This window comes from Chelmon rostratus, chromosome 12 (assembly GCF_017976325.1).
Source record: "Chelmon rostratus isolate fCheRos1 chromosome 12, fCheRos1.pri, whole genome shotgun sequence".
NCBI lineage: Eukaryota > Metazoa > Chordata > Actinopteri > Chaetodontiformes > Chaetodontidae > Chelmon > Chelmon rostratus.
Window position 1 is genome coordinate 19,578,567 of NC_055669.1, and position 14,570 is coordinate 19,593,136.

At 41.4% G+C, this 14,570-nt stretch overlaps 1 protein-coding gene across 3 annotated transcripts in view; it reads right to left on the minus strand.

The window, feature by feature from the left end:
* Positions 1 to 14,570, minus strand: part of LOC121614780 (receptor-type tyrosine-protein phosphatase F) — a 162,440-nt gene that overhangs the window by 114,551 nt on the left and 33,319 nt on the right. For 2 of the 3 annotated variants that reach the window (XM_041948847.1, XM_041948845.1), the window contains exon 1: positions 6,053 to 6,357. The exons of the other annotated variant lie outside the window; for it this stretch is intronic. The gene's annotated coding sequence lies outside the window, so the exon portion shown is untranslated. Of the gene's footprint in view, positions 1 to 6,052; positions 6,358 to 14,570 lie in introns of those variants that run through there. 3 annotated transcript variants of the gene reach the window in all.

Genomic DNA, 14,570 nt, shown 5'->3' on the forward strand with positions numbered 1-14,570 from the left:
AGATCACAGAGATGCTATCTTCAGAAAATAAACCCCTACCATTTATGGAAAAATGAGTATAACATTAAAATTAGGTCACTTCAGGAATTACAATTACATATTGAAAACTGAATTAAGAGCCCAAAATAACTGCAGAGCTAGTGCTATGATAAAGCTTTTGACTCATCAGTACACTTATATGTGTTCAAGGATGTGTGGGTAAAACTGGAGTGTTCGCATTTGCAAATGACAACACAAGAAAAAAAAGCATGCACAAACACGCAAAACTGTGAGCCCTCACTGCAGTGTGTTTTTTAAAGACGTGATGTTTGACTGGTCTGCAATGTGCTGAAAACAGAGATCTCACCAAATTCTTCCTGACATGTCATCTCACTCGCTGACAATGATTAGACTGAACACCAGACCATTACACATACAGAAAGACACGCAGGGACAAGACTTGTCACTCACCCCACCAGATCCACCCTGACGCCTAAAGGGCCTCTGTCAGGTCCACAAATGAAAAGCCATCACAGCCAATGTTGCAGTCATGAAGCTGAAGTCATTCCATAGACTGGTTAAATGCTATCTTGCCAGGTCCTGTTAAACTTGGTTGAGCATGTTTGGGCTCAAGGCGTCAGTTTTGATTCCCGGGCTTAGTGCTTTGTTGATGCACCATCACAGGAAGTGGACAACCAACCAAGAAACAGAAATCATGTAGGGGGCATAGGTTAACACTCCCTAATTAAACTCTTGTGAGGACTACAGCCTGCAATCTAGCAACGCTTGGTCACGTAGTCAGTCTATATAGCCTGCTGCAAGCCTGTGAAGACACATCTGAGGAAGTCGATTCCCTTTAAGTGAGCCATCGTGTCTAGCCAAGGCAGTAGCACAGTGATCGTTAGGATGTCATGTCAAAAAGCTTATGAATGTGCTTTAACAATGGACTATGTATAGGGTGCAAAATGAACTTTTTTGTCCACCAGTCAAGTGGCTATTGAATGTTCAAATTTTAACCAGCCACTCCACGGATTACATTTTTATTTTTTAGACCGGTGAGTGAAACAAATCTACCAGCCGCTTGCATATTTTATTTGGCTGGTGGCTGGTGCTAATTTTGTGTCCTGTCTGCATGGAAACTCTGTGTAAAGCACAACACTTTGGCAGCCATTCATAGCTCACCATTAAACCATTAAAGCCACAAACCGCACAAGATACGGAGCAGAGGGGGGATTTTTTTTTTTCATGCACTGACCAACATGTGCAAAAATGTGCAATGCATTATTTACATCACACATAAAATTTATAATAAAAAAACTTTCCAGCAAACTTAAGAGCATTTCCATGGTTTAAATGTTACATCTTGGCACTTAAGTTGAATTTCCAAGCATGAGATGCAAAGGGGCTTTCCTATGAGCAATAAAGAACTGGTTATTCCTCTATCTCCCCTTCCCTCAACCAGTCCTCTTGTCTGACTGTCAGCCTAGGCAGCCAAGTCTCCCATGTTTACTAATGTAGAAGCAACCCCTTTATCAGGGAAGAGATTTGTAGGGAAGAGGCAGGGGATTATCCATCAAATTACCAGGCAGACAGCATCCCTGCTCCAGGGTTGTGAAGCGGTAATCTCTGAGGCTGAAGGGGGAGATCCAGATAAAGGTTTGGGATTGGTGCGGAGGAACTACAAACTCCAAACTGTAAGTAAAATATGAAAGTTTCAGGGGAGCTATTTCTTTTCCAAGCAATGTCCCCCTTCCCTTACTTGTGGTAACTACTTTTAAAGGACCAGCTCATGTTATATAGTTTCACCAATGTTGCTGGGCTGTGTGGTATCATTACATACACCAACACCCCGACAGTGCAAGACTTTTGATAGGTGAAAGCACTCAAGCAGGAATGCTGTAGCTAGGCAGGACTGGTGGAATTAGATTTCAGTGGCCTTGCCCATGCTTCTTGCATTGTCACCCCGCTGCCCTCCCTTAAACAAGCAGCACTCTCCTCAGAGAATATCCCCTGGACACAGGAATGTTTCATCAACGCCTCAGCTCCGAGGATCCTCACAGGGCCACAGTGGGCCAACAGGCGGTGCACAGGCAGGCCATAAATAAGTCAGGCATTATAATGAAACCAAATGAATCTCCATCCATCTTCCCAAAACAAGCCATGGGCCCCAGAGTTCTGCGGGAATAAGAGTTATTGCCTGTGTTTGAGGACGAACAAGAAGATGAACAAAAGCCAAACGTTGTGCTGATGCTGAAAACGTCCCACTGTAAAGCAAGCTACACACGTGCCATACTCGACACTCTTGCGATCATGTCCAAGTGTGTGTTTGGGACGCTGAGACTGAGAAGACTTTTCATTCCAACACATGGTATCATATTGATAGTGAGGGGCCAGTTCTACTTGCTGCTAGCTGAGATCAGCAGCAGTGGACTGTTGAAAAAGAAGTCATAACTTTGGAGGAAGTGACAAGTGGGCTGATAAAGTAATCAAGCAGAATGTCGAGTCTAAGCCAGGCATTTGAAGAAATTGGGCCCTGAGCAAACAAGGGGGGTGGCGGAGGCAGAGGGATAAATCAGCCACATGACTGTACTCCCAGAACCAAGCACCAAATAAATCAAGCCTACGTTCAGCTTTATTTGCTTTACTGCAGTTTAGCATCACAGTTATCCCCTCATACTCAAGAGCAAGGTAAAGCTGTGACCTTTAATTCTATTTAATGACACTCCACAAGCAACCAATCTGACCTTGGTTCCTTGAAGAAAAAACAATATTAAATATCAGATATTAGGAGTGTCTCTTAATTCAGTGATATAACAACAAGGAAATGAACAGCATCATGCAACAGAACAACAACAATAATCCCTGGTCTTGTCCTATTTTCAGAAAATAGCGTAATACATCATAAAATGTATATTTGTCATGGCCACTGTATGACTTAAACCTGCTTTGTTGCACATTTCACATACAAAAGCATAAGCTCTGGCCTTGTCATACATACATAGTACAAAAAAATTCAGTTGCCCCTGAAAATGTAGTTTGTTTCAATCAATGTGGAGGGGTAATGGGATGATGTGGAATTGAAATGAGTTTTGTGCAAGGAGGAAAATGTCCTCTCTGACAAAGCGGATTTGTGTTCCCATTTAGAAACCCATGGTTGTAATGCATAGAGTTAAGGTTGAAATGGAAAGGTGCAAGGCTGTGAGCACAAAACAGACCTCTGGTGGCTGGTGATAACTGGGCATAAAATGCAGACAGATGCATATGAAATGCAGAGTAGAATATAGTGTAGCGTAAAAAGAGAACAGAGACGGACTGAAGGAAGGTAACAAAAGAGCTGAATATGATCCAATCCGGAGCACTATCATGCACTTGTTTTCAATTCACTTTAAAGAGACAGTAACCTAAAGCTACACTGCCACACATGCAGTGATCTTTTTACAGGGCAATTTTTATTCATCGCTAATTGGCAACAAAAATAACATCACCTTTTCTAAAATAAACCCTCCTGTTTATTTGGATATGATCTTGTGTCAAAACATTAACGTGTGTTTAGCAAGCCTGTGTAGATGTCAAAGCATAGACAGACCTAGTTCAATCAAACAAGCACTCTGCTTGGGGCAGCTGAGGGAAAGCGTTCTTGTCAAAACACTGGTGAATTTAGTGATAAAAAAGCCCTTTTTTCTAAACCTTCTCCTCAGCACCTGTCACAATGAATGAGCGACTGTCTGCAAGAAAGAAGTGTCACAACTGAGACCAAAAAGTGACTATCAACACAGCTAACACATCACACGAGCGGTGGTCGCTGATTGACACCGCACATTACGCAAGGCATATCTTGCACACTCACTCCTAGCTGCGTAAACATCTTATTCCGTACAGATCAGAGGATTGACAATTAGGCCTTGTCATCATAAAACAAGTACTCCTGACCTTGTCACCATCAGGCAACACTTCCTGACATGCAAAACAAATGAGAAACTTTCCTCTGCTGGCATTTCCAGGTCTGAGGCCTGTGAGTCTACGCTTCAGCGACAACATCAAAGCTCTGACCCGACAAAAGATGTTGATTTTCTATCTACGTACAGCACGTGCCATAAAGAAAGGTCTGGCTCTTCTGACACAATCGCCTTCACAGGCATTGATCTGTGATTGTAAGCTACCTCTTTCATGTCCCAACTGGGATTCGAGTAACGAAGCAGATCCATCATGCAATAACAGGCCATTACACATCACCCAATTCATGGATGATGAGAAATCAAGTTCTATGGAAAAATCCATATGCTCAGGCCATAATTACTTTTGAGGAATCCAATGGGGAGAGACATTGAGTGATTGACTGCTCTAAACAGAGTAATTTATTCAAAAGAAAGACTGCAGCCAAGGGAGGCATTTAAGTGCAGGATATTTTGTGTTTGGTCAGGAAATCTAATAAGGAGCAGTGGTATACAAATGACCATAGCTATTTCCTCAGGTCACTTCCTAGATGTTTCTCTGCAACATTACTGGTAACACAGTGAGTGAAGTGAGTCGTAAAAGTGGAATGAAGGGTCAGTGGCCGGCATGGCGGAGGTGAAGGAGGACAACCTACAGGTCATCCGGTGTGGACGGGAATTGGCTTTGTCTGAACAAATGACCGTGGCTGACAGTTTTTTTGTCTTGCTTGTTTATGCTACCGAGCAGCTGGGCAGACATTTCTGCAAGTGTCCATCTTGGGTTTCGCCTCAAGGTCGTTTTTTAATCAAATCTGGGTTACCACTCAAGTCAAGACCAACGGGATGAGTTATATACAGAGGGTTGCACTCCTGAATCATTAACAAACAAGAAAAATACAAAGAATAAATAATAAAAAAAGCAACCTGAGCTTCGGTACAACTACGAAAGGAAACACACAGAGTCAGACCGATGGGGAAGTCTAGCTGTTTCAAAGGGCAAACAAAACAAGACAGACATGTTGTCTACACTTTTTTCTTTGAAAGCTTAAGACTGCTGTAATGCAAAAGAGCACATTGCAAAAAGGGTATTTTCCCACTGACACCAGCTCCTTGTGTTGAGCAACAAACTTATTGTGCAAAAACTGCCACATTTATTGTGACCAAGAACAAGATGAACTCAGTCCAAAAGTTTCTCATACAAGCGTATAAACATTTTATGTTGTAATAAAAAAAGAAACAAAAGATTTAAGACATAATTACAGCTGAGGGGGACATTTAGAGCACGTTATTCTTTGCTGAAATGAAGATACAAAGGTACATAAAGTTTTCATGCGTCTATAATCAGTCTTTCCCAAAAATGTCTTTCAACTAAGATATAGCTGATAATCACAGTAAGAGAAAAACAAGCTTAAAACCTTTAAATCACACTAAGACACATGTATTACAGGTTATACTTTAATGAAAGCCAAGCCCAAACATTTTCCAAAAATTATAATTTGTGACTTCCAAAAGTTCTCCTCTAAAATTATCTGGGATTTCAAAGCCTTCCAGTGGCTCCTTCTAACTGGAATTCTTGTCGCTGAAATTTAACCCTCCAGATTGCCCAGGGAGATAAAGACGACTGGAAAAACAGGTTGTTTGGCCTCAGCGTAGGCCTAATGCAGTAGAACGGCAGGGTGCCTCACCTTAGCAGCGGTAGCTAGGGGACATTCTATGGCCCTTCTATTCAAAGTCCTCTGAATACGTAGGGGAGGGCTTGCACCAGACAGGGCAATTTGCCAAAGAGCCAGCCAATAGAGCTAAGCCAAGACGAGGTTAAACTATTGTTTTGGCTTAACAAGCAAGAGTGAGCAAGGACAAAAGAAACGGGAACAAAAGAATAGTAAGAAAATACCTGACCATTGAAGTGTAACACATCAACTTATTTTGTTACTTTTTCATAAGAGGCAAGTTGTAAAAGGTTTATCCCAAGATGAAAAATAACACATCCTGCAACAGGGATATACAGAGGTATAAAGTCTTAGACAGCCCAGCCAGTTTCAGAAAACCTGCTCCTGTTTTGAAGAAGGGATAACTTCTGTTTCATCACTGACAACATATAACTTTTCTTAACTTAATTATGTTGTACAAAATTCACTTACCCATGCATGTCAGTCAGGTCTACTTATAAATAATTTCTGTTTATTCCTTATTCCTTTCAGAGAGAGAGAGAGTATCCAAAATCCTAGAAAAGAAAATCCAGCAGTATCCACAAAAGATTATCCCTGAATGATGTCTTATGAAAAGGTGTGTGAGAGAAAGTAGTCTCCAGTTCCTGCTCAGTTATTCCATTCACAGCGTTTCATTAAACCACAAGAACTGTCTTTTGGCTCTCCAGCAAATACGTTTCCAGCTGTGGCTATAGAGCAATGTGGCTCGAGGAGAGATCCTTCTGAGGCAGAGCTTGTTCACACACTGAGCGGGTGTGCAGGGACTGCCTGGGAGAGGCCAAACCCACCATGTGATGTCACTGGTGTCAAATTTCAGTGTGAAGAGGGAGGAGGCTGCAGGGCCTTACCTTTTTGAACCTCGACCAATGAGAATCAATTTTGTAGTGCACCTGCATGTAGAAAAAAAAAGGTATGAGGTAGAAATACACGTGATGTTATGTATTCGTGCAGCTTAGAGACTCCATTATGACTTATCTATTGAAGACCTTCCAGGAAGAGAATGTGACTTGTGATAATGCAGGCTTACTCTAGGCTGGACTAAAAAAAGGCAGGCTAGCTGGCATGTCCAACATCCAGAATTCTACTGAAGTCCTACATGTATTTAAAAATCAATTATGGGTTAACAAAGTGTGACCTTGAAACAAACAAACATTCTCAGAGGACTGTGCCAATATAACATGTCCAGTAACATATTTTTTGTGGATAATGAATTGGTTTCAGAAAGTAATTTGGCCTCTCTCCCTTGCTTAAAAAAATAAGTAAGAAAATAAATATGCAAAATCCCTATTCTTAAATCAGCAAGGCTTTGAGTACACACACACACACACACACACACACACACACACACAACACAACTCCCCAACACACTGGTTCTCACTCCCTCCGGTCAAACTCTGCTAGCCATGGAGCTAATCATCCACAACAGATGTTCAGAAATGTTCAGTTGGATTTATGACAGAGCTCAGAGGAACAGCCAAGTCAGCCTCTGGTGCTGTTTTTCTCTTCCGTCCTACAAGGACAAGGGATTGCACTGAGAGAGGATGTCAGCACAACCATTCTCTTCCCCAAAAATTCCCTCGCTCTCTGAGATTCACCATCCGAGACGACAGCGCCTTAATAGATCACAGAGCCTCAGGACCTTGGGGAGAGGTTTGCTCATTTATCCCAATAATACTGTGTGGACTGTAACTTGACTCATCCAGCAATGCTTCAACAATGTTTCGCCCTCGACGTAATGATGTTTTTTTATATATATCTCAGTGGCAGTGCTGACACTGCAAGCCATGACCCAGCCCGAGACAAATGTTTTTAGATGAAGCCATATATAATACCGTGTGACATTAACAATTAAATTATACATTGCAAACTACATCATAACATGTTTGTACTTTCCAAGAGGAAAATAAACTCAGAATTACCATACTGTTGGCCAGTGAATTCCTGTTAGTCTAAACAGAGCAGCACTGCTGACACACTACACAACAAAAGATATTCAGAGCTAGCTTCTAAAAAGCATGTATGAGGGTTTACACTAAAAGCAGCAATGTTGAATGTCTTCTAGGCTTAAACTCTGCTGAAGGAAATGGCAAACAGCAATGTGTTCTACATTTCTCTTTGTTGTTAACAATGGGAGACAGTCTGATTTTACTGGAGGCTGCAGATCTGTGCACACAACAGACTTTTCAGCAAGAGAAAGAATTGTTTTATCTTTAACTTTCCTTGTAGTTTAGAATTGGGATGTGGGTCATCTGATTAAAAAGTAATTCAATTTGTACAGCCGGTCTTAAGCGTCTTTCACACACAGTTCCCAGTAAATTACTGGTATAATTGTGAGGTATCACTGGTGATTTTCGCTTTTCAGACATGCAGCTACGTTCAGGAACATTTCAGTCTGGCGCCATTTGAGACATACCATGATAATGCTGGAATCGATGGGGCAAGGGACTGTCCAGCAAATGGCGGTAATGCAACACTTACGGATGCCAACTGCCAAAACAGAAGACAAAGAGGATGGGGCAAGGCCGGATGTGCTTGTACGCAGTGGAAGATGACTCTTCATGTCAAATACACGCTCTTTGCCTGGACTTTGGTTGTTGATTGGCTGTTTTCATTCAGGTGCATTACCTGTCTCATTTTGTACTGTCAGGATATGCTGAGTTTTAGCAAAAATGATAAGAAGTTAGTTTTAGAAAAGTTACCTTTAACCCTTTACGTGTTTGTCCCTGCAATGTTACTGCTTTAATTCAAAACACAACCATACAATTTTACTAGGTCTTGAGGGGGGGGATTGGTTGTATAGACTCACCTGAATATCCATCCCTGCACCCATTCACATGCAGTAAATGTGCCTGCACATTTCAGGGATAGACTGCATGTGTGAAATGGGCTGTATGAATATATTCTAGCTGTCTGTGCTGCAATAATCTTACTAATTAAAATCGGATCACAAGTATGCAACATGGACAAAAACTCCCTCAAATTTACATCACAACTGTCTGCAAAAAGGAGAGCAACCAATCTGGACTTTTTGGAAACCTCTCATTCCTTACAAACTCATGAGAGTTTGAGGGAACCTTCTGGAGAATAATTATTACACCCACACACCCCTGAGGAGAGGAGAAAAAGTATTTTTGTGGGTGTAAAGACTCTGCCAACTCAAAAGTCACATTCATCTGAGATCAAATCGCTGAATAAACCACACAGTGGTAAAAGGTAGAAGTAAAGATTAGGTTGGCTGGTAGTCCTAACAGCAGAGTGGGAGAGAAAATTAATTGTGAGCTATAGTAATGTAGTGTTGTGTGTCAGCTTCACAACACGAGCCATTCCATCTAGGGTGTAATCTCATTTTAGCGCAATGTAAAACTCAAAACACAGATGGACTATAGCAGTAACCGTCTATGCAAGATTAAAACTGGTGCCTCGAGTGAGGTTTTGTGGCTCAGGAGTTTTAGGGCTTATCTTTTGCCCCACCCCCCCAAGATCTTGAATAGAGCTGGAAACACCCCCTACCAAGTCTGAGAATTTATAACATTGTGACAACCACCCATCCCCCGCTCATTTCATTAGAGTGAAAAAAAGATTGACAACCTCTTCAATCTGAAGAAGCCAGCCCCTCCCTGACTTGCGCCAGTCTGCTAACAGTACCCAGTGAATAGATTCTAGGAAAGCTTGATTTTATGAGATCAATGTTTTCCAGGCTCTTCCGGCTTTATTTTGTGAGTTATTGCATGTACTAAATCTGTTGTGAAGCTCCAGGGTTATTGGCAGGTGAAGAACACCTGGATCAAGCCTGACACCTCAGTTCCTCAGTGGTAGCAACAGTCATCATTGATGGGAAACTGCGCTGGCTGCCGCGGGATGGGATGAATCACATCGGCCCTGGGCTTTATCAATATTACTGTCTGTCCAATGTAACAAGTCTGCCAAAACATTTTAACAAGGTTCAGCTTCGAGGTAAGAAAATCAGTATCTTGGTCGAGGGTCAGAAGAGCACACATTGACTGAATAACTGATGTCTATCATTACAAGAACATACTGTATTCACTGCATTTGGAAACACTGCAGTATACAATCATCAAAAACCACATTAAGATATTATTAACTATCACCTAAAGCAATACACTAAAATTCCTTTAAATGGCATACAAATAGATGTGCTTTATCTCCCCATTCAGAGGGGTCATTGATAAGCACAATTCTGGCTGCACGCCAGTGAAAAAATGCTGACCTGTGTCCTAAACACTGAGCTGTGAAAGTCAGTGTGCTGCTGCTGATGAGCCCTTAAGACTAGCACTATGTCATCATGTCCAAAAGCACAGCTGGGCAACACCTGTTAGCTTAAAATTCCCAGCTCAGTTCACAATTTACTGAGGCTTGGCTACTGACGTCTGTTTGTTAGCTAGTTTACCTCCAGATTGCAGTCCTGATGGCATCTATATCACATACATGTATCATGTTATTACTTGCAAACATGAGCTTAGGTTTCTTGCAAATTATCAATCTAGCATTTAACCCCAGCCAGCGATCAAGGACATGACAAATTACATGGATAACTTCAGCCGCACAGGAAGCATGTGAAAGCTATACATCTGATTACATCTAATTATATGTCATTTTCTTTACATGAGACACCAAATTATTTTTATCATCCATCAGTTAAGAGAGGCAGCATTTGCACAGAGTGGATGCTTAAGTATAAAATGGTTATTTTTATCATGCAAAGTTATGTATCTCTGAGCCACACAAAAATGAATGAGAATGTTAAACATTGTGTGAGCGTCATACTTTTAACAGTCCAAACACCAAGGGCACACGTCTGGCCCTGAATTTTTCTCAGGACTGTCTGCAGATAACACGGGCTCCAGTGCTGAGAGGGGAGGTGATGGCACATGGCGACAGGAGGTGTGAAAAAGACAAGGACAGTGGGAAACAAGAGCACATAAAAACACAGATAAGATTGGCTTCACCGTGCTGACTGACCTTCAGTGAGTGCCTGCGTCCATACGTGCCTGTGCAGATGTGGCTGTGCGTAGAGCATGTGAATATGTGCATGCCTATGTTGACTTATTAGCTACAGACAGAATAAGAGTATGAAATAAAGAAATAAGACTAAGACAAGACCAGTGGAACTGATAGAGGAAGGCACTTATTTTCCTGCTACTCGTTGAAAACCAAAAACAACGACCGCTCTCCATTACACTCTGCTGCTGACAACTGGCGGGGCACGCTCTCTGAGGAGAACAGCAGAGCGTGCCGCCGAATGCATGAGACAAATCATTTTTATCTGGGACCCTGGCGGGTATTGACAAACCGGGGGTGCATTTAGATAGCCCAATTAAAATGGGGAAATGAAGCGACATTGAGGCACTTTACAGCACTGTGCCCCCTCTCCACCCTCTGGCCCCCTGCGCTCCCTGAACCTCTCCAGAGACTGACTTCCTTACATACTGCTCTCAGTGAGGGGTACGGGGGTGGCAATGAAAGCAAAGAGGCGGGTGGCTCAGAAATGTCGCTTTGAGGTGAAACATGCAATGCGGTGGGAGGTTATGTTTGTGAGAGGCGAGAGTGAGCCCAAGTGACGTAGCATCATTGTTGTTGTTTCATCTTGCATATGTAATTTTTGCACAGCCCTCTGGGGGAGTAATAGTTGCTGCTCTGGTGCTGAGGAGATCGCCTGTGGGTGGCAAGGCATATAGCAGGGTCAAAAACAGCATGCAAGACAAGGGACTCAATGCAACTCTGTGCAACTTCAAAGTGTAAGTTGGCAATCAATGATATGGATGTTGGCTCCATTTATCCAAACGTGTCTTAGCGGGTGACCTTCAATGTCATCTACTCCCCTCTCTAAAGCCTGCTTGGTTCAATTCATATTCTCACCTGAATATGTCTCCCTCCTGCTCTAATTTTCAGACCTCTATTTGTCTTTTTGATCAATGATCATTCCACTGAGATTAGTGTCAGGTGTACTTTTGAAACAGACAGCCACCTCAGCACCGATACACAACAAAACTCTAATTCATCAGTTTCCTTCAAGTATACTAAAAGGATACGAGTCCAGGGTGCCACAAGACATCTCACCTTTTGCGTAGGCGGAGAGAGTGAAAGCAAAAGCGGCTTAGTTAGTTCTCCAATCAAGGGAAAGTCGGTGTGGAGAAAGAGCAATGCTGTGCTGTGCTGTGACCAGCTGTTCAGCAGTATTACATTTCACAGGCTACTGTCAACAGATCTGCGAAGATGCAAGCTGTTTCTGCAATGCATTGTGTTTTGTGATGTTATTTTCAGTGGGGAAACTGATATCTCTGCTTCTTTTCTGATATATTTCTCCCCGAATCTCTTCAAGCCTTGTCTTTATCTCATGTTAAAAACCGTCTGCTAACAACCACTGTCATTTACATTTGTCCACACATCTTAAGTGAACAAGGAAAACCACTACCAAAGCAAAATTTGAGATTAACCCCACAATGCCACGTCTTTTTTTGAGGTGTCTTCGGTTGCATTTTTCCTCTAAATTGGAGATCCCATTAAGATGAAGAATCAATGGAGATACATCTTAGAAATCAGCTTAAAAAAACATCAGATTATGAAAGAAAAAGGTCAAGAGCACAATCCAAACAGGGGCCAGTGCTTCTCGCAGTATCTCAGATGGAGTAAGCACGCGGTGTACCTGAGATTTTGATAAATCTGAAAAACTTTCAGTGAGAGGTTCCTAATAAAAGCCCCACAGAGCAGTCTCTTCCAACCGGAGGAGCCTATACTCTGTCTCTGACAAGACAGCCTTCCAGATGCTTTCCCTCAATAAATTCCTGCCTCACACAGAGGATAAGGTGCGAGCTCTCAAGAAGATAAGTCGCCTGACTGGCTACAGTGAAAAGTGTCAGCTGCTTTTCAAATACACTCTAAGCTTCCTGTATGTTCAATGTCCATATGTTCAATAGCACAAAAACAAGCACATACGATTCTCTGCGGTGCCTCTCATATTTCTCTGGACTCCACAGAACAATGTGGTGGTGTCCTAATAAAGCATTTTATTATTCTAATAATTTCCCATAGGCGTAGAGGAAAAACAACTCGGACACAAAGGAATGAATTCAAAAACACAAATCACCTTCAGCATTGCTAATAGCTCTCATTAGGAAATCTCCCCAAGCTTTACACCAGAGTGCATCACTTTGCTGAAATCAAAAGGAGGGGGATATGAAATTATTCCCTCTATTGGAGAAGGCTGCTTCCACTGCTAAAAGGAAATAAACCGCAAATTATGAGTCAGCCTCTCGTATGAGAAACTGATAATGGCCTCAGCACTTATGGCTTAGGCTATGTAAAGAAATAGAAGTAGGAGCTTGAAAATACATCTCAATGTTGCATGATTATGCTAACATGACGGATATCAAAAATATATGTCAAATATCCATTTTAAATATACGGGGATACTGATATAACAACATGAAACTAAGTTTAATGCTGCGTCACATCTTTTGCTCCCTCATATGGTCACTAAATGTTAAAATAACCAGCAGACATTAAGACTTTGGAAGTATGACTTGAGCTGCAGTGAATTTGTTTTTAATGCTTCCCATTGATACATTTAGGTAATTTTTGCAGCATCAGCATCAGTTAAGTGCTTCCAAATGTGTGGAACAAACCTAAAAATACTCGGCACATAAAAACTCTCCCATTTGTCCAAAACACAGACGTGCACATGCAGGAACACACACCCCATTTCAACAGATGAAAAGCCTGCCAAATAAAAGAGTAATCCATCACTCATGCCATTTTGCATTTGCAGGGTCCCCCTCTTCAACAATGGCCTGACTCACAGTGAAAGATAAGGGCCCTCTGTTGACCAAAAGCGTGAACACACCAAGGTAAAAAGAAACAAAAATGATGTTTTGTGTGGAAATTAGTATTAAGCATCCAAGGTTACAAGAAAACCAAAATGACTGATTAAAACAAATAACTGTGAGTTTCATTTTTTTTCTCATCACTATCTTCTAAATCCTAAGTCAAAATTTAGACTTAACTGTGACACTGGATTCTCTATATTTAAGTGATATTAAACGACAATCATTAGCTGATGATTGTCCAGCAATTGGATTATATAGAGTTTCTGAATACGCTTAATAAATAACTAAATAACTGACCAAAGCTAAACAGTAATCTGAGCCTAGCACACAGTTTTAAAGGAATTCACAGTGCTTTTCTCTTCATTAACCATTCATAGCAGGGAGTAACAAATGGACTTCAACTGACTGACTAGAAAGCTAGCCCAAAATAATTAAGGAAATGAAATATTCAACATAAAACTTCTTATAATAGCATCAGTGCCTCATAAATTTTAAGAGAAGAAATGAGTGGATTAATTTGAGTGCTAATGGAGAAGAAAGCCAGTCATTTCCCTTTCCTCCCATTCAACTTCATTTAGCCTTTTAAGAGTTACACCTTCTATCACTTATCTCTAGGATTTCTGGCACGTGGCAGAACTGGGTTCAGGTCTATATCGTTACAACAGAAGAATCTGTGGCTAAAAGAGCAAGCTAATAATGACAAAGGCCTGAGCTTAAGTGCTTTAGGGGCAAAGCACAATTTTTCAAATAGTGCAGAGCTCTCTGTGCCGTTTTTACCTCTTGATGGGAAACGTAGAAGTGCTAAAGTGCAGTGCTTTTTGAGACGGGAACAAAAAAAAAAAAGAAAGAAAGAAAACACTGTACCTCAGACATAGATACACCTGTGAAGACCTAGATTGTGGAAAATACCTGCACATCCCAACCTTATTTCAGACACCAACAGAAATTCTAACCACCAAGCTCCATATCTAAATGCATACATATACAGTATATATGAAGACACAGAAGTGCAGCTCAGGCATTTTCTACTAATATCTAATAATTTTTTTTATCATTTTATTGGCGAATTTGTCACTGCATCAAAAAGCTGAGAGTGTTTCCACAGA